We start from the raw sequence: 25,937 nt of genomic DNA, 5'->3' as shown, positions 1-25,937 counted from the left end.
CGAACAACCAAGGTGGTTGTACATAAAAAAGGCAACAGTAAAGGTGCTTTGCTTTACAGATTCTTGGGGTGGGTGATATAAGTAGCCTGAGTAGCCTAAGGCTTTGGTGGCTGTGAAGATTGAACTTGGTATTATCCACCTGTCAGTCTGAGCTCTCCTAGGCTATTCATTTTATTAAAGCAAACATAAAGATAAAAACTATTACTATTTCTTCTAATACATGTTATTTATTATAACTATTAACTAATTCACAAAAGCAATTGTATTGACAAATAGGAGCACAGGTTTTTTTGGCATTACATAATTATCCTTCCTTGTTAGCTGTGTTCCGTGACTTGCGGGAACGGGATGGTTGGGTTTAAGGTAAGGTCGTGGGTGGGCTTAGGGTTCCGTGACACACGGGAATAACGGGACGGTTAAAGACACACGCGGGTCACGAACCTTGCTCTACTGGGTGAAAGTCCTGTGTTTGACCCATCCACCACCACAACCAACTTCCCTATGCAGAATTTCACCTTACATACTACTCGCTAAACCCAGTGTAGCCGCTGTTCTCCCCAGTACATTCTACACACACGCCAAAGGGTGCTTTTTTCTTAACATTATACGCGGAAAACCACTGTCCAAATGTCCATATTTTACATGTGTGGAGTGGTATTTGAGACTCAACGTACTCCGGTGGCAACTCAATTCAGATATACAGTGCAAGCAAATATCCTTAGTCCTGTCGATAGAACCACTGCACATTTTCTTCAGATAAATAATAACTAGGGCATAAATGGACAAAGTGACATTTTCAGTTTGAAACGTTCATATCAATTCAAACACTGAATAAAAAAAAAAAATACCCAGTGCAATTTTCTTTGATATTTGGGTCAATCCCAGCATCAACAACTACTTTTTTTTTTCTACCATTTTCTCTGGTCCTCTTCCTGGCATCATACTGTATATACAAATTAATCTGAAACCATTTTGCTTTGTAATTACTCCGGAAGAAAGCGGAATTTTCAACAATCCAGCTGAGAATCATAACGTCTGCAGTAGAGCTTCAAGATTATAAATCCTGCTCGTCAGCTGTTCTCTTGCCCCCCTTTCTCCTGGACCCAACAATTAACTCTTTAACTGTTTTCAAAAATGTTCAAAAAGGCACTCCTGAGGTGAGGAGGAGGCTTGCCATTTAGCACATTTGGTGTGTGTAGCTTGCCTATTAAGAGATAACTTTTTGCACAAAAATCAGCTTTTCATATACATCATGTCTTTCAAACTTAATTGTCGATATTTATATTTATTGCACTTAAACATGTTCCCTATCCCCTACTGACTGGCAGAAAATGTGCATTGAAATGTGCTTCAACCAGAAGCTCTTTAGAGATTCTTTGATATTTTTGATGCCTTAAAAATATTACTTATTAACACAAAATTCAATTGAACTTTTATAAATCCAAGAATCACTTTCCGTTGAAAAAAAAGTAAAAAATCTTTTCTTTGAGAGAGTATCTGTAATCAGCTCTCTACACTTCTGTTAGCTGTGAACCGAGCATGAACCCTGCAGAGTAACTTCCAAGAATAAATACTAACCCTCAAATTATCCCAAACTTGATTAGAAACAAAAGAACACAAAACACCAGGCGTACACTCCCACAAGTCCTTCACCCACTCACTGAGAAATAATAGAAAATATTGTCAGACAAAAAAAAAGAATATATAGCAGGAATAAACTTTTGCCATGCATTATTTACTCTGGGTTCACCTTGGAAGCTTGCTGTACAAGATTAAAAGAATAATTTCAAAGCTGTAAATAATCTGTGCCGGCACATATCACCTCCTCTGAAGTGCAGTGAATTATTTATTGTAATCTGGCAATGCAAGGTTGTTTATCACATATTAATGTGATACATCAGGGGAGTAATTCTCCTCTGGCACACCACAAGCAGTTTCACTCACTCGCCATCAGGATACCTACTCTATCTATGGGGATTCATGAGGCTGTAATCTGAGTGGGAGATAATCTACACCTGCAGCACCCTATTAGGGACTGGTGCTGATTATTTGCAAATACTTGTGTTACTACATACAGATAAATTGCTCAGGTGTTGATATTCCCAATACAGACTTTGAGGCTAAGTTGTACAGAGAAGAAGGTTCCCTTTGTGCATTGTTCTTGATTTTCTAAGCAGTAATGAGTGAGTATTGCCTATACCAAAACAATGAGATACATGACAATGCAGCATGAACACATTTTAAGTGTGGCTCTATAAAGTGATGGTACTCATGCACAAGCCTCAAAATTATGTTGGCTGGTGCAGTGCACGTACAGTATATTTAATATGTATAAATACAGCCCATTTATATATGTTCTGTCTCAGTATGCTGACACGGGCTGATAAACACTATACAAATCAACACATCATTAACTTTTTTTGGTCCTATTATAAGTGAAGGCATTGTGACTAAGAGCCAATCTATCTATCTCTCACTCACTCTCTCTCTCTCTCTCTCTCTCTCTATATATATATATATATATATATATATATATATATATATATATACATCCACAGGAAGGTGCTGGAAGTTGAACACACTACAAATTAAGGAAACACATGCAAATACAGAAGGAGTAAACATCTTCACAAATTTGACAGAACATGTGCAACTTTTATGGGAAAATGTAACGTTTTCCAGTGTAAAAACACAAACAAACACAGAAACATACTGCAAAAACACAGGACACACCTTAGACACATTATTTGTTGACATGGTTTATGGGTTATCAATGTTGCAATCAGAATAGCAACAGACCGTAACAGATGTATCGGCCAGCCAATATGTTGGACCAGTATTTGCGTTTTTACTTGTGCGTTCACTGATAGTTTTTTTCCCTGGCATTATTTACAGACAGGCCTCCACAGGCAGCTCTGTGTTGCTGGAGACCCTGCAGTTCACGTGCAGACCATGCACTGCCCCTATCCCACTAGCAGAGTGCTGGAAGCCTGCTATTCAAGACAATGGTAAGTTTTAATCTTTGAAAGCATATTTTAACTGTTTGACTTAGCAAAAATATTGACATACACTTTGAAAGTGTAAACTTGTTGCGCTATATGTGCTTGAAACCATAGCTAAGCAAGTTTGTGGGTCCAGATGGAAAATGTGAATGCCGAATACCTTGTATATGAAACTGCTGCAAATAGCTAAGTTGTAGGCTATCCGTATCCATATTAGTAGCTGTTACGAACACTGGTCGTAGGGTTAGGTAAGGCGGACGGTCCGTAGTTCCATGAGTGGTATTTGTGGGAGTTTTATTCAGCAACCACCTGGCTGAGGTTTGGACGCATGTGGTGTGTGTGTGTCTCTCACTCCCTATCTGTCTGTATGAATGTAAGATTTAAGATGATTGCAGAAGTGACACTGATCTGTGTTTTTCTTTATCCTTTTTTAAGAAATGGTAGAGCAGATTCCAAAAACAAATCCAGTGGAGCGACATTTTAAATAAATACTGTTTATCTACTTGTTGTTACTTGTTCTACCTCACCTGTTTTTACCTTTGTTAAATATAGTTTATTTAAGTTCATAAAATGTTCCCTTGTTAAATTGAGACTTGTAACATTTGTTATCATCATCATGTCATTTTTATGATGTAAATTGAGGGAGCAAAAGCAGTATAAGCTCCAAATATCGGCTCAAGAAGATCGGGAGCCCTTATTGGTCATCAGCTAAGGCTGATGAGAAAAAAAATCGGTATCGACAATTAAAAATCCAAATCGGTCGATCCCTAAATCAGAATGTTTAATTATGTTTAAATGTTTTCAGTTAAGTGACATAAATTGTTTTAAAATTAATTTCCATTTGCGTTCTGTGTAACTTGCAGCATTTCTGTATTTTGTTGTCTGTATTTGTGTTTTGTCTATTTGCATGTGTTTTCTTAAGTTGCAATGTGTTGTGCTCTTAGAGCCAACTCAGTTTGTACAAACTGGTGGTGACAAAAACGTAATTTCCTGCTGGCTGGTCCTCACTCTGTGGGCAGACAATATGTCACCAGTTGCACAAGACCCATGGCTATACGAGAATGAGAGATTGCCTTTAGGCTCATTAGGAACAACAGCTGGTTGGGTAATGAAGAGGAAACAGTGTGTCAAGAGGTTCCCTATACTTCCCAAGTGATGCATTTTCAGAGTATGCAATCGAGAAAAAAAGATTAATGTTGATGCATCATCACTTTACCGCACTTAAATGACTCAGAGTAGACTAGTCTTTGTTGTTGGATGTTATAATAAAAAATACAGCACATAGCTGCAGTGTATTCACTAGTATATGAGTAAATGCTAATGTAGTGGTTAGGATATTAGTATCCATTACGGATATGAAAAGCTTATTTTGCAGTTGCTTTATACAACATTTAAGGAATAGTCGGATATCTTTGAGAAATCTTGGCTTAGATAAGACTATCGACAATACTTGCACGTCTATATGGTAAATCTGTAGCTGGAGTCAACTGGAAATAGGGCTAAACAGCTAGCTTCACTCTTAAGGGCACTCAAACAGAAATGATTCTTGAAACATCAAGTTATTTGGGGATTACCCACTTTTTGTAATAAAACTACAACAATATGCTTTCCACCACTTGATTTAATTTCCATTCATATCCCATCTCGCCCCCTGCACAGTGTCAGCGTGTTAGGAAATAACCTCCACATCTTGTCAAATGGGTTTCACAGGGATGCAAGCCAATGCTGTCTTCAGTACTTCCTACGGTAGCAACAAGTTGACTGGAAGGAGATTTCTACTCCAATGTTCAATCTCATCCAGCAGATGCTCAATTGGATTGAAATCTTGTGACTGGGCAGTCTATTGCAGTAAGCTGACTTTACTGCCATGTTCATGGAGCATTTCCTAGACAATTCATGTGGCATGGGGCATTACCCTGCTGGAAAAAAACTTTTCACAGCAGCGCTTCCCTGTGGTTAGGGATGCACCTGATTGGCAATAGCCCTCTGCTATCCTGTGGCACTGAACCATTACTTCTCTTTTATCAAGGGTCCAAATAGGTGCCACAGAGAAAAAAGACCACACGTCCCCGTGCCACGGCCTGATGTGTGGCATGATTGATGCATGTACTCATGTGGATTTTCCTCCATACTCTAGTCTTTTCATCAGTCTAGAACAGCAGGGACAAGGATTCATCTGTATTTCCAATCATCGAGTGGAGTGTTTTTGTCTCTTAGTCTGCTGAAACCACAGCAACCTTTTCAGCTGAAAGAAGTTGCACTCTGCAAGGTCACTGGCTGCATTGTGTTATTTAGTTATATGATTTTGTCAAAGTATATTCTTTTTTCAAGAAAGTCAACTTAAATGTTGCTTAATATGGTAGGTATTTTGTTTGATGACAACAGTTAAGAACTTCTATCCTTAAATATCCATGCAAATATAAAGACATTGCATTGATGGTTTATGTGGCACAAGGTAAAACTGTTACACTTTTACAAAGGACAGCTGGCAATCTGTGTTCACCCAGCACTATTTATGTCTCAAATGCAGCTATCAAATACAAAATTAATTATATTATTCTTGCCACTGTCTTTGATTCATGTGCCAGTTGGAATTTGCTGCCAAATATCAAAATTATTGCCAGAATGGTAAACCATACAACACTGCTACAAAGAAAATGGAGCACTGTTCACATTGCATGGATGAATTATGGGTGCAGTGTGACAAGGATATCTATCAGTGGGATATTTGATAAAGCAGAATGGAATCTTACAATGTGAGAAGAAGGAGGCAACAGAAACTTTACAGACCAATTCACATCTATTGATGCATTTGCTGAAAAAATGTCTAAGTGAGTCACAGTATGAGAAATGATGACGATTGGCAGAATATGTCAGTGTCATTCTGGGTGATTACAGCAAAAAGGATGATTAATACCATACTTTCCTATGTGGCTCTTATTAATTGTTGAAAACTATTTGGGGCTTATCTTTTCCCATTCTTCTGTTACAACAATTCAGACGTGCTAGTCAGCAAAGTGGCTCCCAGTTGTAAGTCTTCAGGCTGACTTGCTTTATGATCAGCATGATATCATTAAATGTTTTGCATCTTTACACTTTAATAGGCAAAAAGGGTTACCTTGCTTGTGAACAATGCTAAATCGTGAATAAATATAAAATTTATCAACACCTTTTCTGTGTTTGTGTGTAGTATTTAAATAAGACATCCACAAGCTGTCATCTCCTCCTTTAACCCATCAGCCTCACTTTAGATAAACAAAAGGGTTGTCAAGGTTGAGATGTCAGATGTGATGGGATTTAAGAAACATCCGGGCACCCTTGAAATTTACATGTCAGGATATATCACACATTTTCAACAGATAAGAATGAACTGTATTGAAATAAATTGTTTACTTTTGGGCCCACTGTACAGTGTGTAGACCAATGTCATACGACTCAGCAGAGTTCAGGAAAGAGAACACAGGGCAAATAAAGGGCAGATCTATGAGCATCAGAGCAGGAACGTCATGTTTTCCTTAGTTTGACATATGTGCTGCCACTTTCAAATTGTTCCGTAATGTGGGACTCAATTGCTCGAAGATTGCATCATTCTCACTTTGGAAATCAAAGCTCTGTAAAGTATGCAGTGTGCTGACAATCCGACTATGTCTAAAATCCGTTGTGGCCACAGTATATCTGCTACTTCATGCTGCACAAATTACTGAAAAGTGTCTTTTTTCATGTCACCTGGAATTATGTAATTTATATGGATTTGGATTTTCAAAATGTGACACTGTAAAGCATCATTCAATGCTATTAAGTGCATAAAGGTACATGTGTTAATGGGTTCTCTGTCAGTAATAAATTATGTGTTCATGTATGGGCAGCCTGGCAGGTACAAATGTCTATACTAACCTTTCTCAGCGGCTGTGGCCGTTGGGTCTGCTATTGAATTTATAATTAACTTGTGAGGAAATGTGGGCATTTTTTCTATTAAAAGAGACATCTTGTCAATTACAATTCTTGCAGAGATATTCACTGAACTTCCTGTTGGAAGAAAGGTCAATAGCATTGTGTAATGAGTAATTGACTCAAGGCAGAGAGCAGCTCAGGCTCAGACTGTGGTTCTGATCAAGTAGCAGAATGTGATTTATTTCCATATCATTTTCTCTCTCATTTTCTAACATGTTATAGAAAATCAGGCCTGATTGAAGTGCCAGTGTTGGGGCCAATTCATCACCAGAAAAACGACTTAGGAAAATTGAGCTTGAATGGGCTGAATGATGAAAAGAACATGGGTTTTTGAATATGAGAAATGACACAGCCAGGGACTAATGACCTGCTAGGCTGAATATCAGACTTAAACAATGGGCTTGTGTTTGTGATCCGCTGATGATGGAGCACAGAGCTAATAAGCACACAAAAGTGAATCGCTTTCAAAGGTTTGACACATTGTGGAAGGTGTTTATATGGCAGACTAAATTACACATCAACATTTTGTTTCTTTATTTGCTTCTACAAAGATGTGTCTAAATTGAATAGGAAAGAATGGGAAACGTGTGGAAGTACTTTCCTTCAAAGGTCTATATTCACTTCCATGCTATGGCATACCTGATGCAGTAACGCAAAATCAACTATTTTTCTTCAATATATGTGCACTCTTTTGCAAGTCAAATATTGATAGCAAAGCATTGTTTCTTGTGTCACAGTTGGCCAAATATCTCCTTGTATATACGTTTGTACATCAAAAAGTTCCGTAAACTTCCAAAAGCAACAAAGCATTCTGAAAGCACTCAAATACACACGTGAATTTACGACTGAATTCAAAAGCTGAAGGATGCTTACGATTTGGCTTTTATTTTGCCGAGGTTTACATTCAGGAAAGTAAAACATAAAAAAGAAGGAATGATAGTTGAACAAGAAAAATAATTCATAAGACGGCTCAGAAATAAATAATGTAACGGGTGGAGAGATTGTTTTTTGGAAAATCTTGGCATTCGGCTGCTAGTCAAGCTGTTTGAATATTTATAGAAATGTATGACTAATGACAGAGACAATGCAGTACACACAAAGAGTGTGATGATGGCTTTTGGGCATATGAGGCATAAGAGAATTATGTTTGTAGGGGATGCATGCACTCACAATCACACAACCAAATATACACAAAAAGCATGCACATTAAACACACCCTGCTGACACTTACACTCTTTATGGGTTTTAAACTTGATACCAAGGATGTAAATTAACCTGTCCAAAACAAAATTATAACCTAGCAAAAAGTTTCAAACTTCTATAAGTGTAAGATGTTGCCTCAAGGCAAGATCATTTACTTCAGGTCACAAGTCCCCCGGATAACATGAAAAGAGTGAGGGGGGAAATTCAGCCCAATACATTTCTAGAGGAAAATGAAAGATTTGGCAGTTTTTCATCCACTGGGCAAGGAGTTCCCATGATGCTGAACCAATAGCACACAGACATCACAAAGTCACACACTGAGGCCCTAGCTTAGATGTTCCAAACCCCGCCAAAAGCAAGATATGTAAACATATTTGGCAGCGTTAATCTTGACAACTGTTTAACATGGATGTATTAGGTATCTATGATGTTGAGCCTACACAGTTGAAAACCCCATGTATAATTCTCTGTGAAGTGCAAACGCTAAAACTCTAAATGCTTTTGACAGATCCCAGCAGGTAAAAGTTTGGAGAGCTTTGGGATATGGATTTGAGCTGCTTCATTGAAAGTGGTGGAACATTTCCGGACTGTTTAATAACGCAGATATTTCCACTTCCATAAAAAGTCCTCTTCATATAGTACTGAGACAACCCTCTGCTATTTTAAATGTATGATGTACATGTATTTCATCATCAATGAAATACATGATCTTAAGCTTTCAGTCAATGAATACAAACCCTCTTCATTATTAAGACTAGTGCAATATTCATGAGTTGTGGCTTTTAAATGTGATATAGATGTAACACATTATTATGTAATCCATGATATACTGGCAAAATATTGTTAATGGTATCATTAATCAAATGTCATACAGTGATTTGATTCTATGCAACACTTGATAATGTGTGGTGCTGGAAATGTGACCAATATAACATGTCTTTATACCACTTTAGAAATAAGAAAACGGATGATTATGAAATATAAAATTTAATCTGGAATTACATCAAATTACTTAGACTTGTGACTCATGACATCTGCTGCTCAGATCTCATAGGTGGGTTTTTGTGGCAGGTTTTCAACAGGAATGGCCATTCTAAACCATAGAACCACAACAGAAGCTGAATTTTAATGGATTTTGTGGTGTGGGAGTATTAAAATTGAGAAAATGTGAGTGTGTGTGGGATGGAAGGGTCACCTATGAGTGACTTAGGGGTCCAGGTCTTTCACTTTCAAAGGAATATGAGATCTGAGGGGCCTAAAATATAATTGTGACTGTAATCATTTTGAGTATTTTCAAACCATTTTGATGAGATTGGTTCTTGGAAGCCATTGTCACCGTTGTGTCGATAAAACTCAGTGTCGCCGTACCTTACTGAGATTTTGTCACAGAAAATTACATTTTGCTTTAGATGGAATATTACATGTCAAAGAATATAAAGTAGAGAACCAAAGCTGTCTGTTACTTTGAACTATAGAGTCCCTGGGTCACACACAGGCAGGAGTTTAGCACAAAGACACTCCTATCCTCCAATGCATTTCATGAAAAGCAAAGGAATAGAAAAATTAAATTGAGTGAGGAGTGATGGAGAATACATTACTTTTGTAGACTGGCAAACTGTCTACTTAACTTTTTCATCAAGAGGTGTTTCCTTCCAGCCACTGTTCATTTGTAATGTCAGTCAGCGGCCTCACAATCCTCACAGATGTAACACTTGTCAGCAGCAAATGTCATGACAGTCCGGCTGACCTAAGATGTCAAAGCACCGCCTTTCACAAGGACTTTGAAATGCCATCACATGATCAAATGGAGCAAACCTACCACAAACAAGTGAAGGTATTTTCATAAATAATGATACCTGAAACACTATTCACATAAAGTTTTTCTGTGACATGAAAGAATGCATCATGAAAACAGGATAACCCTGAATAACTCACTAAAAGCAACCATCAGTTCGAAAACATGAAAATCACTTCAGCGAGTATCCTGCCTCTGCTACACCAGACTATGTTGAAATAGCTTTTCATTGTATGTAGTGCTGCTCTGAGAGTGACTCTGATCACTGAAATTACTTTAAAATCAATACATCCGTGTGCACTAAGAGCTCAAAAGGCAGATGCAGCCCGCACTCTTCCTCTCGAACATGCAAAAACACTTTGAGTTCCTTGCACTTGCAAGGTGCAAGGTGATTTTTCATGGAGTTTTTGATCTTTGCTGCCACTTTCTGCTGTGCGTTTCAATGGAAATACTAAATGGCTGTAATGATGATGCACAAGAATGTAGAGGTAGGTGTTTGACATTCCTCCAGAAGCACCCGTCTCCTCTACAGAGCCATCTACGCTGTATCAGTGAAGCCTCATTAGAGCCGGAATCCAACTGTAGAAAGGGAATTTTTGCAACATTAACTTCACCATTGCCGATCCAGTAAATAATATTCTAGTTATGACCCTGATCACCTGCTAGAAAGGATGAGAGAGAGAGAGAGAGAGAGAAAGAGAGAGAGAGACAGGAGCGGGTTTCTAAAAACAAACTTGTTTTTGGTAATTTGAGTGGCAATTTAAGAGAAGTGTACATCAAGATACAATGACACTTAAATTGCCTTTTAGGTTGAATTGTGTAACATTGCTGCCTGATAGAGAAAATTGTGATCTGTGACCTAAAATACTGTATGTGACTGCAATGGATGAATAATTCCAGCAAGCTTTTTTTGGGCACTCTGTCACTAACATATCAGTGAGAATTTATAGAAGAAAAAAAAAATGTTGGAAAAATATTTTGCTGCTCTTCAAGTTATAAAACACAGAAGTTATTCAGCTTGCAGTCCTTTCAAGCTTTTACACATTTTTTTACATGAGTACCCAGTGCCAAAGAAGAAATAATCTATCCCAAAAATTGACATTTAAGGAAAAATAATGTTCATGCCTTCACTATATGCCTATATTGCCTTGTACAGAAAATTTGCATCCAATCCTTATGTGACTCTTGGCTGTAGTGGATATCATTTTTATATTGATGATAGTGCTTATCCAGTACTAATGTTGTAAATGCAGTGCAGCTGTTGTCTTTTTGTTAATGTAAGATCGTAACTGGCATTGGCTTGACGTTCCTATAACAGAAATGTGGTAATAATGTACTGTAACTAAATGGTTATCACATTAAATATCATATGAAATTTGTTTCTCTCTCTGTCTCTCTGATGGACATCAGCTGTGATTCTGTTATATCTAGTGTAGTAGACCATGCGTTTTTTTTGGGTGTGATGGAGCTGTTCAGTCCATCAACATCAAAGTAGCACCAAAAACCAAAAAGTGTTTTGCTCTCTACTTCATAAAAAAAGTTACCTGTTAGTACAGTGCAATATACATAATTTAAATCATAATGTTTTAAAAAGAAAATATGTTTCACAGATTACCACTATGAGGTGTTTCACTAAACAAACTAGGCTGTACCTTTTTTAATTAACATAACATGTTGTTTAACCACAATGTGGTTATTACCAACGTAACAAACATAAAATGTATATTATAAAGATCGACAAAGAATGTATTGCTAACATTTTTTTGGTTATTCCTATGGTACCTGTGACTGCAACATCAAATGGTTAGGCAATCAAACCACTTGGTCAAGGTTAGGGTCACTAGCTATGTTTCCATCCACATGTTTTTATTTAAATTAAGTAATATTGAATGAAAAATTCCTTATGGAAACATCAAAATTTTATGGAATTTCATGAATATAAACTCAAAGGAAATACGTTCGGTCTCATCGGATTTTATCTTGATCGATATACGGCTCATGCAATAAATGCTGAGGGAAACGTTAGTTGCTGAAAAAATAATGAATTAATGTAATTAAGTTACAGCGGTGCCGGAGGGAAAATAAAAGCCAAGTTGCATCTGCATCATCATAGCAAATTTGTTGATAGTGTCGTTGTTTTCTTATTATGGCTTGATATGTCGCTATCAGCTGACACATAAGCACCATTACAACTTGTGCAATATTAATCATTTGTTGGTAGATGGTGCGACCCATTTTGTCTAGCAAAACTTTGTTTGCAAATGTTTGCTTAAACGTTGTGAGATTCAGTACGAAAATGAATGGAAACACGTTAAAATGTCTCAAATCAATTCGATATACCAATTTGATTGCAAAACAGCATGTGACGTCATTACAAACAGCTTTTTATTCGCTTTAAAGCTGTTGGATGGAAACACAATTTCATCAACTTTATTCACATGAGTTTTTTTTACCAAACTTCAGATAATTCAATTGACAAGTGGTTGGAAACTTAGCTATTGATAGACAATAACAATTTCAATGTTGACTCTTACGGCCCTATCTTGCACTAGCCGCAGCACGGAGCCTGACGTAGTTGTGAATTTCCTGTCCAGCGCCGATGTCCTTTAAATAGCAAATGCATTTGCACCCATCTGTGCGCCCATGGGCGTACTGGTCTTACAGAGAGGTGTTTTCAGGTGCATTCCTGGCGTACTGCTATCTTGAGGCAGCAGAAAGTGATTGCGCCAACAAAAACCTGGTCTAAGGCAATAATTACAGCATTTCATTGTAATTTTAATAGCGCATTAGTAAAATGTGCCAAGGCTCGTTCACAGTGGGAGCACACTATCCTTGTTACACACACAGGGACGCGCAGCAGCACACAAACATGCAAAAGATTACAAGTAAAAATATTACAATGTGAAATAGTATTATGGCATGATCTGCTTGTGCATTTTCACTTCACGCATGGGCAGATCAGTTTTTTTTCCTGAAAATATCTCCTTCCTGCTTAGCAAATCCGCCATCATTATAGTAATACGCCAAGTTACAAACGCGCCTGGCTTTTAAAGGGAATGGGAGAAGACACGCTGATTGGTTTATTACATGTTACACACAAAACACATCTATGAATTAATTGAGACACTAAGTACAACCCTTTTGAACCATGCACGTGGTGCACAGACCCTTTTTTCCGCTATTAAACTATCAAAAGTGGATTCCCACATGCCCTAAACGCACTTGCGCCAGACTACGCCGTGTGCTTAGATCATTAAAATTGTCAATAATCAATCAAATCTCATAAAGTCAATAAAAGGCACCAACTATGTTGTGAAGTAACTGCATATTAATATAATTTGTGTGCACTCATGCAATGAGACACATATTTTGCTTGATGGGTTTTAGCTCATACAGGGTTATGAGTGATTTCACAAATCTGGGTGTCCAGTGGCCCACTGTACTCTCAAAAGACCTCAAATACCACTGTACTACTTATTTACTACTACAGTTGTTGTTGTTGCTATATAGTACTACTAATAATGAATGAGCACAGCAGTTCATGTATTTGTCTCAAAAAGGTGGCTTTATCGTAAAGTTATCATAGAGACAAGGTCAATGAGATTTCTAATGAGTTTTAATTTCAGCAGTCAACAATTTCTCAATACACATGCTGTGCTCTTATTTTAACCTTGTCTGAATCGATAATGTAGAGAGGCAATTATAGATATTATTTCAAGACATCCTACAACAAGACAGCAAATCCATGGATCAGTTGTCAAAATACAGAGGGCTAAGGAATTACTTCCTGGGACCAAATACAGGCAAATAAGCCACATCTGTAGCAAGCATGCCTGGACCTAGAAGCTTAAAATAGAGCCAGAGATTATTTAGTTTATCTTCCAAAAGGTGCCCTCCTGTATCTACCTTTTACTCTCTGTTTGTCTCTTCCTCTTTTTCCTTTCTATCTATCCTTCGATCTATGTGCTGAGTTAGCTAAAGTGGAGTTAACAAGGATAAGTGGACCACACATGGGCAAAATTGTTCAATATAGAAAGCTAGAGCAGATGTTAATGATTATGGATTTACAAGGATGGGGTAGAATACATAAGCAATCCTCACCTGGATTTACAGCTTCACTATGTATCTTTACTTTCACTGAGAAAGTTTTGACAAACAGAGAGAAATAAATGATTTCATTCACTGTTTTAAAGTATTTTCAGAAAATGGACTAACTGTATATCATCAAACAGTTTCCGAGTTTAGAGTTTCTCTTACCTCTTACGGTGGGCTTCATAGCATTTTCTGTTGTGCTGTAAGAAAATGTTCCAAACAATTCACAACTTTCATCACTTTATGTTTGGTGACATTTTTTCGGTGCCAACACATTATAGAATACTATCAGTTCCACTACCTTGCCTCATATTAATTTTTCCCCTGGTTGGTTTTATATCCTTTCTCTCACCCCTAACTCTTAACTCTCCCACATTAAGGCTGCATACCAATCATTCCAGTTTTAATACCCCACTGAGATTAGAAGGTACAATATTATGGGAGACATCCACAGCACTGTAGTACAAGGGCCAGCAAAGTATCCAAACCTGCATAGTAGTTTATAATAGGGAAAATGATTATATATATTATATATATACCTTATCACTTGAAAAATTGAGTAATCATGCAACGTTAGACTACAGTTTAGTGAGCCTTAAAATGCCATTAAAGGCAAAACTTGCAAATGAAAGGATAAATTATGGAACTGTATGTCCAATGCCACATTGCAAAGTTTATACTTAAGGGGGTGGGCACAAGAATCAGAAAGGTCCAACCTTTCTGCAGTTGAGCTACCCATTAAGTAACAAAACAGGTCATTGATTTTACCGCTTTGTCCAGGGGTTTTATGGGACATAAGTGACTCTCATAAGATTTCACTATGCATCATTAAATCAGAGATGAAGATGATCACCCAAACATTTTCACCTCCGTAATGACAATGAGCAAAGTCCTCAACATTGCCCCCAAAGATGTGCAGGGTATATCTCCTCAAGGTCAGTGTGGAGTTTTCCATTGCTGAGGAACGGTCACTGTGCGTTACGGTTGCTAGTGATTCATTACTGGAATAAAGCTAAAGCTGACTATATCAATAGTCGTATCATAATTGTTTTTTTTTTCAGTGGAAAACAACTAAATGTGGCAATGCAACCACAGCCATTCCAGTGAAGAATGGGACACACGTGCTACACCCTTTTCAAAATTAATTTCATAATACATGAAAAGGCTTTCAAAGCCTCGCATAACTTAATGGATGACCTTCTTATGAGACAGTTGCAGTGAAGTGCAAAATTGTTGCTTGATCCCGAAGAGTGCTGGTAGACATGCAAATGGTGCCATCTGTCCACTTTGAAATTAATATCGTAATATGGTGACAAAATCAGACTTTACAATATTGATGAGGTGCCCTATTTTCATCATCATGATTTCAGAATGATTTTAACTACATATGACGGCACTCATTTAAGCTATTAGGTGGAAATATTACTTATACTTTGTTTTAAATACATGCTCCTTAATGCAATTAAATGAACAGTTTGAAATTATCTTGTCTTTTTTGCAGTGATTGAGTATTTTGCTTATCAATATACAGCGAAATGCACATGTTGACCAGTTGACAGAGGTGTTGGTAATCTTTGAGACAATTACGGTGACAGGAATGCAGAACACAAGTACACTATTCTTCTTTTTTAGTACAACCACTTGTAGTCTACATTTGATTTAAATAAGTTTAGTTCATTTTGCTCTCCCTACAACAGTAGATTTAAAAGAAAAGAAAAACAAAATCAGAGCTGACTCTAAAACATTTGTTCTGCTCCTCTCCCATCTTTTAGAACATCAAGTGATAGTTCTGAAACTGGGGCAGATGATGCAACTGTATCACATGAGCCGTTTGCAAGGGAAATGTATCTAAGTTACTGTACGGGAGGGTACACAGAGACAGATATGGGTTAATTGCTGGATTTGTTAGAGGACATTTACAGTAATGAGGTGAAACATTGCATGAAAGCCACACTGAAGGCAGATAAACAAGTGAGCCTCCTCAGCCCCTGTGATCTCTACACTTGCTGACAGTGGAAGCTTGGATATCTCTTTCAAGGTTATTCATTCTCTGTCATCTTTCCACTTTCCAAGGAAAGCTGCAACCTTCAGGGTAACATTCAAGTCCCACTACCATTTTACATGCCCATTTTGTGAATCATTTAGACATATGGTGAACATTTAGTAGAACACAGAATATAATGAATATAATTTAGTTTTATTCTAATACTGTCAATATTGTAAATGTTAGTGCATTTCTAAAAGTTTGGGAGTGTTTTTCCCAACCTTTGACTACATTTGCTTAATTATATTTTTTAAAGCAAATATTCTAAAATATTACAAAATATCCATAGCAAATAATTGGATAGGTATATTAAGCCATGATTGTGTAAATTTAAGCTTAAGCTTAATTGAAATTTTAGGGACTGTACTTGGTGGAACATTCTTTTACTGGCTTGCCTGTTGACTTAAAATGATTTTGATTGAAGCAAATGCCAGAGTAGTCTCGATTTGCCAGATCCTTCTCCCAAGTGCGCTGAAGGAGGGTCTGGCTACTCCACAAAGGAGGAAAACTGGTTTAATGGCATTTCTTTAAACCAATCAGAATCCTCATGGGCAGTGCTAAACTCTCCACAAAGCCAATGCAAGAGAAAACTCCAATTGGACAGATAGTCTAGCTAGCTGTCTCTTTACAATGCAGAAATCTGTGGAGCAGTCAACAACAGTCCTCATAAATCCACCAAATTTAAAATTCTAACACAAAGAAAGCAGAAGGAAAAGACATGCATCCGGTAGAATTTCCTACAGCAGCGTAACAACCCAGGGAGTGGAACAGTCAGGTCCACAAATATTGGGACATCAACACAATTCCAATCTTTTTGGCTCTATACACCACCACAATGGATTTGAAATGAAACAAACAAGATGTGCTTTATCTGCAGACTTTCAGCTTTAATTTGAGGGTATTTGCATCCAAATCAGATGAACGGTGTAGGAATTACAACAGTTTGTATATGTGCCTGCCACTTTTTAAGGGACCAAAAGTAATGGGACAATTGGCTGCTCAGCTGTTCCATGGCCAGGTGTGTGTTATTCCCTCATTATCCCATTTACAAGGAGCAGATAAAAGGTCCACAGTTCATTTCAAGTCTGCTATTTGCATTTGGAATCTGTTGCTGTCAACTCTCAATATGAGATCTAAAGAGCTGTTGCTATCAGTGAAGCAAGCCATCATTAGGCTGAAAAATCAAAACAAACCCATCAGAGAGATAGCTAAAGCATTAGGTGTGGCCAAATCAACTGTTTGGAACATTCTTAAAAAGAAAGAACGCACCGGTGGCTCAGCAACACCAAAGACCCGGAAAGCCACGGAAAACCACTGTGGTGGATGACCGAAGATTCTTTCCCGGTGAAGAAACACCCTTCACACAGTTGGCCAGATCAAGAACACTCTCCAGGAGGTAGCTGTATGTGTGTCAAATCAACAATCAAGAGAAGACTTCACCAGAGTGAATACAGAGGGTTTACCACAAGATGTAAACCATTGGTGAGCCTCAAAAACCGGAAGGCCAGATTACCGTTTGCCAAACAACATCTAAAAAAGCCTTCACAGTTGGAACAACACTTGGACAGATGAGACCAAGATCAACTAGTACCAGAGTGATGGAAAAGAAGAGTGTGGAGAAGGAAAGGAACTGCTCATGATCCAAAGCATACACCTCATCAGTGAAGCATTGTGGTGGTAGTGTCATGGCGGGGCATGTATGGCTGCCAATGGAACTGGTCTCTTGTATTTATTGATGATGTGACTGCTGACAAAGCAAAGCAGGATGAATTCTGAAGTGTTTTGGGCAATATTATCCGCTCATATTCAGCCAAATGCTTCAGAACTCATTGGACGGCGCTTCACAGTGCAGATGGACAATGACCAAAGATACTGCGAAAGCACCAAGAGTTTTTTAAGGGAAAGAAGTGGAATGTTATGCAATGGCCAAGTCAATCACCTGACCTGAATCCGATGAGCATGCATTTCACTTGCTGTAGACAAAACTGAAGGGAAAATGCCCCAAGAACAAGCAGGAACTGAAGACCGTTGCAGTAGAGGCCTGGCAGAGCATCACCAGGGATGAAACCCAGCGTCTGGTGATGTCTATGCGTTCCACACTTCAGGCTGTAATTGACTGCAAAGGATTTGCAACCAAGTATTAAAAAGTGAAAGTTTGATTTATGATTATTAATCTGTCCCATTACTTTTGTTCCCTTAAAAAGTGGCAGGCACATATACAAACTGTTGTAATTCCTACAACGTTCATCTGATTTGGATGTAAATACCCTCAAATTAAAGCTGAAAGTCTGCAGATAAAGCACATCGTGTTTGTTTCATTTCAAATCCATTGTGGTGGTGTATAGAGCCAAAAAGATTGGAATTGTGTTGATGTCCCAATATTTATGGACCTGACTGTATATAGACTAGTGCCAGAGTGACTTTACATTTAAGGTTCCCTGTGGAGTTTTTGACCACTGTTGGTGCTGTAAAGGAATGTTTTCAAGAGCGGGTAGAGAACTGTTTTGACAAGCCATGTTTTGGGCTGAACTACACGGACGCTTGATGTATTTCTGCTGACAAAAAGGGCATCAAAAGTGGATTGTTAACTATTTATAATGCTTTAATTGCTACAAGTTTACATAATTATATAAAAAGCCTAAAAAAACATCAACAGTGAACAACATGAAAGTTTTGTATCCTAACCTAACCCTGAACCAAATGTTGGTCCAATATAGCTCAAAATGAATATAGTTATTTAGAAAAAAAGTTGGTTGATGTACAGCACACCAGCCTAGAGCTGGCTCATTCTGTCCTGCCTTGTGTTTAATATAAGCACACATTGTTTTTTTTCTGTATGAAGTGGGATTGAGAATGGGTTTATCTCTGAATGTCAAAAGAGCATACCACAATTCTCTAAGTATTGTAAAAAAATATCACACATAACCACACAGATCCAAACTCTTAGAGAGGTGCCAATAATAATCTAAGACGTTGAAGAAACAAATGTCACCCCAATTACGAAACGACCAGGCTGCCATGATGACTGGATCTTTTGCAAAATAACTCAATTTTTTCAGGTTGTGATGAACATGCAAATCTATTGAAAATTTGCAGGAAATTTGTTTTAAATGGCCAAAATGTCTCTGGGACCGTTACAATCCCCTTTTATATGCTATAAACCTTTTGACCTCATTAAAAATGTTAAAGTGATTTTAGCCTGACACATACTTGAATGTTTGCATGTATCAAGAAGTCAATGAAAATGAAAAAAACAGACACTGTAATAGAAATATAGCATGTATTATGTATTTTTTATTTTAAAACATATCATAAAACTGATATTTTTCGGGCAAATTAAATGGATCAACGCATTTAAATATATATATATATATATTTTTTTTACATTTCTAACTGCCTCTTTTGTTGTTGAGTTGGACAGCACACGCAGCTAAAGCCTTTATTCCGGTAAAATGCTTTGTTATCTACTTGTGGTCTATTCATTATTTCCCTGCTTTTGTCAATTACTTTGATTTGGGCCTGTGCTTGATGAGGTGCTCTCTTGTCCAAAGGGATTACATGTCTGGCTGGTGTTGCAAGTGGCCACACTGGTGTGGGATTGGCAGCGCAGTTATTCACTGTAACTGGGAGATAGCATCTAAATGTTTGTCAGATCCATTGCCCACTGTTTAAGGCTGCAGTTACTTATATTCTGTCAGGATTGTCACTTCAGATGGGGAACTGCATCACTGTTGTCCCCTGAAGCAGAGTGAGTACAGGAGGCTGTGTTCTTCTCAAAGATACAGCTTCACTCTTGGGGACTGTGGGTAATGTATCTCAGAACTGGATTTGTTAAAAATGAAAGTGAAAGTTTTATGATTTTGTCCATTAAGTGCTGAAGATCAGTTCATGACTTTTCTTCTTTAAGACAGCAAGCACTTGAGTGCAGAAGAATGGAAACAAAGACTTGGAATAGGGTGTTTCCTTGATTGTAATGGATGTCTGTTTTTGCACATACTTTAGAGTAACATTTGTCTTAGCAATGCATTCTCTCTCCCAACTTGGCACATACGGCTGCCTTGGTGACACGTTTTCAATGCTTTGGGCACCGTCTGTGTAATTTTTCAAGGTGCGAGGTATGGTTAGATTTAGGCAACAAAAGTACTTGGTTTAGGACAAAATTTAGGTTTGGGTTCAAATAGTTATGTTTGTTAGGTATGTTTTCGGAATCTGTTCTGCCATTTCTTTAAACATAATAAAATCAGTGTCACTTCTACAATCATCTTACATTCATATCACCCAAATTATGTATCATATGGATGGGTGCACTGCACATGATTAACTGTGAAAGGGTAAACGACTTTCATCAACATCTACAACACACCCTTCATTGATGCATTGCTTGCTGACATATTATAAGACAGATATAATCAGGAAATTACAAAATGTCCTTTGTCAACACATTAAATTAATTTAAGAAAACAATAAACCTGAAAAGTCGCCATTGAAATAAAGTGTTTGATTTGTAATTTAAGACTGCCATGGTTCTAGTGGTGGAGGGGCAGTGCATAGTCTGCACGTGAACTGCCAGTCTATAAATAGTGCTGGGAGAATGGTAGCGGCGAACACAGCAGCTGCGTATCGGCCGACGCCGCCACATGTAAAAATACAAATAATGGCCCTATATACCGGCTGGCCAATAAGATCGGTCTATTGCTACTTACGTATGGTATGTATATAATGTAAGTTCATATGACATTGACATTCGGTTTAACACGGGACAAGAACAGCGGTCTCCTGGGTGAAAGTTTGTTTGACCCATCCATCCCTACTCGGACTTTGTCGCTCTTTACTACATCATCTCAATGCAATGTGGTCAGGCAGTTGATAACCTGGCATGTCTGTATCTGTCTATATTACCTGATATTATATATATTGTTTTTACTTCCAAAATAATGTTCTCCTACATAGATAATTAGATAAGCTTCCTTAATATCAAAATGTAGACAGGTGATAGCAATAGCAGTTAACTTAAATAGGTTCACATTTATCTTTTTCACAAACACCCCCTCAGCTCACTAGACAAAATGCTTGACCGGCTATATCCTATTACAAATGCAATATTGTAGTATATTCATCTTTGTAATTTGTTTTTCTATTCTGAACTGAATGGCTTAACACTGTGAAAGTACTGCTATTCACAGGAGTACTTTCCCAATGAGTTTACAAAAAGGAAGTAGTATGGGCATAATATTTTTCTGTTCAAAATAAACAAACCAGTCTAAACATTGTGTGAGTTGCTATTTTCTTTAGGTAGTTGTGGAGAAAGTTACAGTAAAAAAGTAGACATGACATGGTGGTATGCATTTATTTGAACTTAATTTTTGTTTACTTTGGTAAAGTTCAATGAAATAGCAATTAAATTGAATTAATGATGGTGCAATGCTAAATATTACATACTTGATTAACTTTTTTTCAATTTGTTTTCAGCATTTTAGCATATATAACGTAATCCAATGATTAACTTGATGTAATATAGCACATGTATAAAACAAGACACTTTTTGGTCCTGATATATATTTTCACATACGTAACCTTGGTGCCTGATATCTGGACTGAGATGTTTTTTTTCAAAAAACAGAACAACATCAATCTCTGGTTAGAATTCATCCAATGATCCCAGTTATTTGGAGATTTTTTTGTTTTCTTATTCATTCTTCATGAAAAGAAAAATCAATATGTTTTTTAAAAAGGAGTGAATAAAGAGAATCATGTTCACAGCACGCTTACTTTTTGTATGTAATAACCTTTGGCCATTTATACAGCTTTAACTTGCCAGTCTCTGTGCGTGCATAGCAACAGTAAATTAACTTAGTTTGCGCGGTTGTTATCAAAAGTATGTTAAGAGCCCACTCATACAAATGATTTATCCTCAGAGCCAGCATAGAAATCTACGGCAGTAAACTAATAATATTGAACATTGTTTGAAAGAAAGAGAGAGATGAGAAGAGATAAATAGGGAGACAGGACTTTTGTAATTTGGTTTCTCAGCAAAGTTTTTTTTTTTTTTTTTTAGCCAAACCTGTAAATAAGCATGAGCACTTAAAAAACAACATATGCCTACTGAAACTTCTTCTAATTCCAGACATTTGTTAATAAATAGAAATTCAATAGTAGAAATTCAAAAATGTATAGACTTAAAAGGATAAATGGAAAGAAAAAATGGAATGGGTGTCCAACAGGTATGACAGATTCATCAGCCTTTCACAAAATGATGTAACACAACCCAAGTTCTATTTCAAAGTGGCTCACCGTCTTCAGCACAGCCTCATAAGCAAAAACAATCACAGACCTTTGTACCGCATAGACATGTGAAGGGTCAAAAGGGCCTCTCACTGCACACACAACCTGCAACTTTGGGTCCCTGAAAAGCGCTATACAAATTCAATTTATTGTGGGAATGCTGTACAGCATTCCAACTATTGTTATTCAGTTCTTTCTTTGTTTTTTATTATTCCGTACGTTTTTTGGCTCTTTGTAACTTCTGCATACTTTCAGCTATTAAAACCATTAAACTTTTAACATTTTCAGCTCTTTCAGCAAATGATGGGACAAAATTTTTTTCTACTATTCATACTTTTAAATATCAAGTTTTTAAACATTTCATTTTAACGTTAAAGTCAATGAGAGCAAGCTTCAAATCCTTCAAATCTTCTTCTGCTCCCAAAATCTTCAGCTCCTTCATAAGTTCATAAGTTCATGATTCAAACTTTAAAATGTTCAGAACGTGGCTTTTCAGTTTGATATATTTTACAGTTTTTGTGAAAAAGCTATTTAAGTTTAGTGTACATTTTAGGATTTTTCTGCATTTATAGTGAGTGTGTATTGGGCGACCTAGAGCATGCTGTGATGTCACTAGAGTAGTTCTTTCTCTATAACTCTCTTCCACACCAACAATTCTAACTTGTCATGGGGCATTTGTACATCAAAACATAGGTAGTCTTGTCTAGTTTCAGCCAAAGTGCAAAATGACCATTTATGCAATAAGAATGATACTTTTTGCTCAGTGAGCTTTCAAATTTAAAATGAAGACAGTTCAAATCTTATTCCATTCACTGCCATGTAAAACATCGTCCAGATTTCTAAATGAAATGCAGAGCGAAGCACACTGATATGCCCAAATTTTTAAGTTTATCCACATTTATATCAATACATTCACACATGCCTTCTGGTGCTCCTGAAGAGGTTATTTCATATCTAACACCTTTCTTTTAGGCTCTCTAAGCCGTTATTTGACAGGTCTTCTCTCAGTGTGTTTTAATGGCAGCAAAATGCCAACACACACACACAAACACACACACAGACAGGCAGGCAGACACGCACGCACGCACGCAAACAGAGACAGACACACACACACGCACACATGCGCACACACACAGAAACAGACAAACACACATGCACATAGACACACACACACACACACACACACACACACACAACCATGTTTATCTTTAAGCAGGTGCGGTAATGTGCCGAACGGATGTCGTTTGCTTGGCACCGCTGTGCCACTACGACACCTACAACTTTCATAGTCCATGACTATTATTCAAGACATTTATATTAATTATAACAATTATCACTTTTCCACATTTCTTACAACTTTACCTTCTTCTTAAACATTTTAACCAGCAATCCAGTTTAGCTTTAGCATTAAAAACATTATTTTTGGTATTATTCCATGTTTTTACATTAGTAGAGTTATTCTGGGTGTGGCGTGGCAAGCCACACTCAGATGCGGATTGCCACTTCACATCTGGGTGCCAGTGTAACCATTTCTAACCATCTAAACAACTGCAATAGTAGGGTTTAAACCTCTTCAGAAACACTTGAAAATATATGCTTTTCTCGCCTAAATTTTTACCCCCAAAAAAGTGATGCAGTTTCCACATACTTTTGCCCTCTGGGATGACCCTGAGGTCATTGGAAAGTTAACACTCTCAATTTGTTGTTTCTAGTGGAAGTGTGACACTAGGCCTTACTGACACAGAGTTAAAGAGGTTAGAACACAGAATTTCTATTTCCGTCCAAGTAAATCATCTGTAAAATTAATGAAAAACACTATTGTAAGCATATCAAATGGGCTACATACAAAAATAGTACCCTAGCAACATGTCTCAACTTAGAACAGAAAAAATCCAGAAAAAAATGACTTATTAAATTGATTTTATATGAATGTATTTCTGCAGATACACTACCGTTCAAGTGTGGGGCACATGAAATCCTTATTTTGAAGGAAAAGCACTGTACTTTTCAAGAGATAACTTTAAACTAGTCTTAACTTTGAAGAAATACACTCTATACATTGTAATGTGGGAAATGACATTCTAGCTGCAAAGGTCTGGTTTTTGGTGCAATATCTACATAGGTGTATAGAGGCCCATTTCCAGCAACTATCACTCCAGTGTTCTAATGGTACAATGTGTTTGCTCATTGGCTAGAAGGCTAATTGATGATTAGAAAACCCTTGTGCAATCATGTTCACACATCTGAAAACAGTTAGGTCGTTACAGAAGCTACAAAACTGACCTTCCTTTGAGCAGATGAGTTTCTGGAGCATACATTTGTGGGGTAAATTAAACGCTCAAAATGGCCAGAAAAGAGAACTTTCATCTGAAACTCGACAGTCTATTCTTGTCCTTAGAAATGAAGGCTATTCCATGCAAGACATTGCTAAGAAATTGAAGATTTCCTACAACGGTGTGTACTACTCCCTTCAGAGGACAGCACAAACAGGCCTAACCAGAGTAGAAAAAGAAGTGGAGGCCGCGTTGCACAACTGAGCAAGAAGATAAGTACATTAGAGTCTCTAGTTTGAGAAACAGCGCCTCAAAGGTCCCAACTGGCATCTTCATTAAATAGTACCCGCAAAACACCAGTGTCAACATCTACAGTGAAGAGGCGGCTGCGGTTCTGGGCTTCAGGCAGAGTGGCAAAGAAAAAAGCCATATTTGCGACTGGCCAATAAAAGAAAAAGATTAAGATGGGCAAAAGAACACAGACATTGGACAAAGGAAGACTGGAAAAAAAGTGTTGTGGATGGATGAATCCAAGTTTGAGGTGTTTGGGATCAAAGAAGAACGTTTGTGAGACGCAGAACAAATGAAAAGATGCTGGAAGAATGCCTGACGCATTGTTAAGATGGTGGAGGTAATATGATGGTCTGGGGTGCTTTGGTGCTGGTAAGGTGGGAGATTTGTACAGGCTAAAAGGGATTCTGAATAAGGAAGGCTATCACCATTTTGCAACGCCATGCCATACCCAGTAGACAGCGCTTGATTGGAGCCAATTTCCCTCCAACAGGACAATGACCCTAAACACACCTCCAAATTGTGCAAGAAACTTTAGAGCGAAGCAGGCAGCTGGTATTCTATCGGTAATGGAGTGGCCAGGTAGTCACAGATCTGAACCCCATTGAGCTGTTGTGGGAGCAGCTTGACCGTATGGTACGCAAGAAGTGCCCATCCAGCCAATCCAACTTGTGGGAGCTGCTTCTGAAAGCGTGGGATGCAATTTCTCCAGATTACCTCAACAAATTACACAAACCGGTGGCCCCATGAGTAGAATGCAAAGGTCTGCAATGCTGTAATTGCTGCAAATGGAGGATTCTTTGACAAAGCAAAGTTTGATGTAAAAAAAATCTATTTCAAATACAAATAATTATTTCTAACCTTGTCAATGTCTTGACTCTATTTTCTATTCATTTCACACGTATGTTGGTGAATAGTTTGACCTTTTCAGGAAAGCACAAAATTGTTTGGGTGATCCCAAACTTTTGAACGGTAGTGTATGTCTTTGCGTTTTTCTTATTTCT

The sequence above is a fragment of the Etheostoma spectabile genome, chromosome 10 (assembly GCF_008692095.1).
Source record: "Etheostoma spectabile isolate EspeVRDwgs_2016 chromosome 10, UIUC_Espe_1.0, whole genome shotgun sequence".
Classification (NCBI taxonomy): Eukaryota; Metazoa; Chordata; class Actinopteri; order Perciformes; family Percidae; genus Etheostoma; species Etheostoma spectabile.
Note: the sequence above shows the minus strand (reverse complement) of the source record.